The sequence below is a fragment of the Monodelphis domestica genome, chromosome 5 (assembly GCF_027887165.1).
Source record: "Monodelphis domestica isolate mMonDom1 chromosome 5, mMonDom1.pri, whole genome shotgun sequence".
NCBI lineage: Eukaryota > Metazoa > Chordata > Mammalia > Didelphimorphia > Didelphidae > Monodelphis > Monodelphis domestica.
Genome location: NC_077231.1, coordinates 21,289,393 through 21,295,050, shown reverse-complemented (window position 1 = coordinate 21,295,050; position 5,658 = coordinate 21,289,393). Strand labels below are relative to the sequence as shown.

General features: G+C 34.1%; 1 long non-coding RNA gene across 1 annotated transcript; it reads left to right on the top strand.

Moving 5' to 3' along the window:
* The first annotated feature begins 1,563 nt into the window (after window positions 1-1,563).
* On the top strand, window positions 1,564-5,023 carry LOC130454770 (uncharacterized). The gene is made up of 2 exons (XR_008912600.1): window positions 1,564-1,645; window positions 4,909-5,023. It is a non-coding gene; the product is annotated as an uncharacterized LOC130454770 (long non-coding RNA).
* The last annotated feature ends 635 nt before the right edge of the window (window positions 5,024-5,658 follow it).

Genomic DNA, 5,658 nt, shown 5'->3' with positions numbered 1-5,658 from the left:
TTTTGAAGCAGCACAATTTAGATTTGTTGCTCATTTTAAAAGCAAAAAAGTAAGAGAATTGAGGTTGGTGGAGATACACAGACCAATTTATTTCTGTTAATTACTTTTCAAAAGTCTATGATAAAATGACTCAAGAAGAATTCTAGGGCAACATAGCCCTCATAAAAATGGGGTAAAATGATTGCCCAGCCCCAAACAACTTAGAAGGCTGGCATGAAAGATCTATTGCACTTAGGGGAGAAGGGGAATGCAAAGCAACTCATCAAGGCAGATCCCACTGCAGTCCAGGATTTGAGGGAGTCTGAATCTTCAGTGAAAGTCATCTGGAGCTCAGCTACAGACAGTAGAGTAGGTTGATCAGCCACTGGGAAAGAGATTACAGGGGGTTCCTTTGCTGGGTCTGGGTATAAGGTTCTTGCCACATTTCCTATATGCAGATGCAGGTTACAGTCCTGGGGTGAGGAGGAAGCTAACATACCCATGTTTGCAGGTGCTCACAGACCAGAGCACAGGCAGGGAGAGTGTTAACCCCCCTCTCCTTAATTCAGAGGACCTGAAAAATTATAGATTTGCAGAAATAGCTGCACAAAGAACCTGAACCTTGGAACAGCGTTCCTTTCACTGCAGATAACAGAGCCCAACTTGAACAGTTTTTTAGTTAAAAGAAAAGAAAAATGCTGAAAAATTAACAAGCACCAAAAAAAGAAATAAATTCAAACTAGTAAGTGATGTTGGTGACAGGGAAGACCAACATCCAAACTCAGAAGACAACTAAGTCAAAACTGCTGCATCCAAAGCCAAAAACAAATAGGAATTGCTCTCCAGTCCAAAAGGAATTCATGGAAGATCTCAAGAAGGATTTTGAAAATCAAATAAGACAGAAGAAAAATTGGGAAAAGAAATGAAAGTGATAACAGGAAAATTGTGAAAAAAAAGAGTCAACAGCCTGATAAAGCTTGTACTAAGTGTGGGAGTCTCACTGCTGGTTTGTACAGGGACCTTGCTGTTTGATTATATCAGGTGGGGAGCCTCACTTTTGGCTTTCACTGTAGGGAGTTTCACTGCTGGCTTGTGGAGGGGGTGGCCTTGCTGCTGGCTTGCACTGCCTTGGAGGACTTGCTGCTGGTTTGAACAGGTGGAGGAGACTTGCTGCTGGTTTGCATTGAGTTGGAAGATTTATTACTGGTTTACACAGTGGGGGGCCTTGCTGGTGGCTTGCACTGCCTTGGAGGACTTGCTGTTTTCTTGCATACTAGGAGAGTTTGCTACTGGCTTGCACTGAGTTGGAGCATTTATTGCTGGCTTGCACAGTAGGGGGCCTTACTGTTGACCTGCACTGGTAACAACACCCTGCGGGTGATTTAGGTAAATTGAGGCTTCTCTCATGAACTTTACTGAGGAGCAGAGCACCACTGAAACCTTTTGCAAGGTGAGCTCTTGCCACTGTGGGGGCAGGGCCTCCCGGAAGCCCCAGTCCTGTTGAGATCTTGCAGCTTGTTACTATTGGGGGTGTGGCCTGCCCTTTCTGAAACTGTAGCTCTGGGCTCCGCCCTCCTCCCATCTCCCGGAAACAGGAAACAGTCTTTTCTAGCTGACTGTCCAAGCATTCCTGTACTAGAAAAGGGCTTCCCTGCTCCAAGATACAGTAAGAGGCTTTGTTTTAAAGTGGTTTGGAGGGCAACAAGGGAGAGATTAGGCAGGTTCTTCCTCCCTTTTCCCTATTGGCACCAGAAATCCCCTAATAATTCTTAAAATTAATTTCATAGATATTGGTGTTCCTGTATTAAATTTGGAAAAGGTAGATGGAATAGCCCTAAAGAGCAAGAAATAGGGCTACGGTTCTCTAGTAGACTTGTTACTTTTTCACTCTATTGCAAATGAGTAATTTATTACATTTTAAATTATAGTTTTAACAAGGATGAAATTGAAAATAGAGAAATAGTAGATTTTAGCTCTTGTGATAGCAATCGGTCCCAGGTGGAATGCCTGCTTTGAGCCTCTCTGAGTATGAGTAGGCTAGTTTTATGGTCATTTCTGAATCTGTATCCATTCCCTTTTATAGCTCACAAGTATAACCAATGCACAGAATATTGTAGCCAGACAGAGGACACACTTAAAAGAGAAGAAATTTGATGAAGGAGATTAGCCTTCAGACATTGCCTCCAGCACTGTGGGACCTACATCCCTACAAATCTTTACACCTTTAAGGTAGAGAGTGAACAGTGCAAAGGAAACCACCACAGGAGTCACAGGAAGGGCGTCAGGACCCATCTTAAGATGATGTCATCACGTAGCCCCATCTATCTTAAGCTGACGTCATCACGTAGCCCAGTCAGGGTATGAAGAAGGGGGAGTTTCATCATCTTGGTCTTCAATGCGTAGAACCATGCCCTGGTAGAGGCAGTCTGGCAGATCTTTAGTTCCAGTCATCACAAGCAGGTAGTAAGAACGAGGCTGGCTCATTTTTGACTCCTAAGGCCACGCAGATGTTAAAATCTTATGCTATAGAGAAATATCTTCCTTGGGGCCACGCTTTCTTATATATTCCTAAGATTCCATTCAGCTTCACTGTAAGTAAATTTGAACAATATCAAAAAGTAGAATTAGGAAGGGTTAGGTGATAATAGCAAATCATGATTTTTCAGTTTGGTTTTTGTGATTAAAATAGGATTGTCTCCAAAAAATGTATAATGGAATGGAAAATTGATCAAATATGTGTATATACATTATTATACTATAATTATAAAGATACATATATCAAGACATTGCATAATTATAGATTATATAGATTTATTTACATAATATTTATATATAATATGTACTTATATATTTTATTTAGTATTTATATTACATATAGCTATATATGGGATGTATTTATGTACCCCATATATGACATTTATATGACATACTTGTGTGGTATATTTATATACAACAGGTTTATATATGGTATTTATATTATATATATGGTGTATTTACATATACCTATATATTTATAAATGGTGTTTATATTACTTATTTAGATATGGTATATTTAAATATACCATGTATATTTTATATGGCATATTTATATATACCTCATATTTATATATGTTATTTCTATTATATAGATTAACATGTTATATGTGCTATATATACTATATATTATGTATTTATATATCTCATATATTTTATGCATATGCTTTATATATAGTGTTTATATTATGTTATATATTATATTTCTATACACGATATATTTATAAATTATGTTTATAGGATATAAAAGTATACATTTAATATATCATTAATTATAATTAGCATAATTAAATATATGTATATTCATGGCATATTAAGTATCATATATTTATAAGTAAATATATGGTTTTCCATATATGTTTTCCATATTACACTATATATTATATATACCATACATTACATATATTTATATATACACATAAGTTCACTTATATAATTTCATAGTGCATTTATACAATGAATATATTAAATAATAAAGAGGAATATTTATATAGTAAATACACTAAATAAGTTGTATATATAAATATATTCAATATTAAAATAAAATTTTCTGGGAAAATGTTTCAGATATTAATTGATGAAGGAAAAAATAAGATACATATGTATACTTGCAGAGAATCTCTAATTGAACATTAAAGCTGTAGTTAATGAATGAGAAAAAAATAACAAAAATGATAAAAGTATTTGATAAATGTATAATTACTTCTGAATTTTAATTTTATATTAGGTTATGCTACATTGTATAATAAATAGGAATTATACAATGTAAAAGTATATATTATTTGCTTATGATTGCATCAATTTCTTGCTTAAATTACTCATTTATGACACACTTTATTATCATTAGAGATAGTAATTCTTGGATCATGTTGTCCCAACTTTGCATCAGTGTTATAACATTGACATTAAGGAATTCAGTGAGGTTGTCTATATGTGTAAAATATAACCATCATGAGTGGCAACAATGGAAAACACAGTTAATGAATCTTTTTTATTCTACTAACATAATATTTCATCTGCTTACAAATCCTGAGGCTTCTTGGCTGGAACTTGTCACATATTACTAAAAGCACCCTGTATAACTCCAAATCCCTTCCCAGGGCAGCATTATTAAATCCATCTATCTCGGGTATCCACAAAGTGTTTGCCCTGAATTGATAAGATTCTTATTAACCCTTATCAAAGCCATTAACCTAAACAAGGAAGGATTCTCTAGTATTTCACAATAAAATAGGGCATTATCTGTGAAATAAAACATCTTATGACTCAATAGGAGTAACTTAGGTCAAAGAAATAACAGAATTTTGGAAACTTAAATTCCCGAAAGGAAATTGGAATAGATTATAAGTCAACCCCAAACTTTCTTTAATTAAATGTTTAAAAGAATTGTTAGTGTTGGAAATTGTTGATTATTTTATAGGTATTTTGAGTCGTGTCTTTTTCCTTATTGACTTTTGGTTATGTTTATTTGAAGTTACTTGAAAATATTTATATAAAAATAGATGCATATATATTATAATATATGTGTGTGTTCACTGGTATGTATGGATGTATATTGACGCATATGCGTTAAGCACCAAGTATACAAATATTCTGCTAATTTCTAGGGTTTGAAAAATAATTTTAAAAAAGAGGCAGCTGCTTTTAAAAATCTGTATAGATTCCTGGATATATAAGGGCATATATACAAGTGTGTATTGTGTGTATACATGTATGCACCCATAAATATGCCAATTACTATGTTATTATATGTGTGCATATCTTTATGCTTTTGCAGTCTTTCTAAAACTTGGAGTCAATCTTGATAAGTTTGGCTATTGACTAGATATTGGGCAAAAATTAGGATTCTTGTTATTACTTGCTCTAACTTAAAATTTTGCTTTAATTTAAAAACAGATACAAAGTCTTTGTTTATGTCGGTGAACGGAGCAAACCATGCCCAAGATGGAAATAAAATGAAATGGATGCAAACTTCTAAGGTAGAGTCAGCTACTATTATGAGTGAAACCCATCTTAAATGTGTGAAATATTTAACAGTACTAGACATGTTTAGGGTAGGAAAGTGTTTGACTCTAGTGTTGCTTCTGGAAAGTATTTTTTAAAATATTGTCATTTAAGTAGAAGGAGAAAGGCAAATGCAATATCGATGTTTTAATTTCTTGCCTAGTGGGTTTTTTTGGAGAATTAGAAATGTAATCACTATACTACCCTACTGTGCACTGGAAATGAGAAATTCAGAGGGTTATAAGAGAATGTGAACATATACAGTGCATTCGCAAAAATTATGCAGCTTGCATGTTTCTGAAAAAATGCAGTGTTTAGTGGAACTCCGATTTGCATTGCTATCTATCTATGTGAGTTGTTAACAGTTAGCCACTAAATGCTAAACTAAAAACTAAAAAATGCCAATGCACCTTATCTGGCTGAGGATTTGTGAAATGTTTTTTTTCTCTTCCCTACCAGCTTTCTTTTTTGCTTAAGCATTTTTATTTAGCTTACTAAACAATGAGAAAATAGTGTCACATAAAGTATCTTGAACATGGATGAAACAACAGGTTTATGTTCTACTAAGCTGTGAAAAATTCACATCAAAACAATATAATATGTGCAGTTGATTATTCCAGGTGTTTTAGTTCAGTTCCAGTT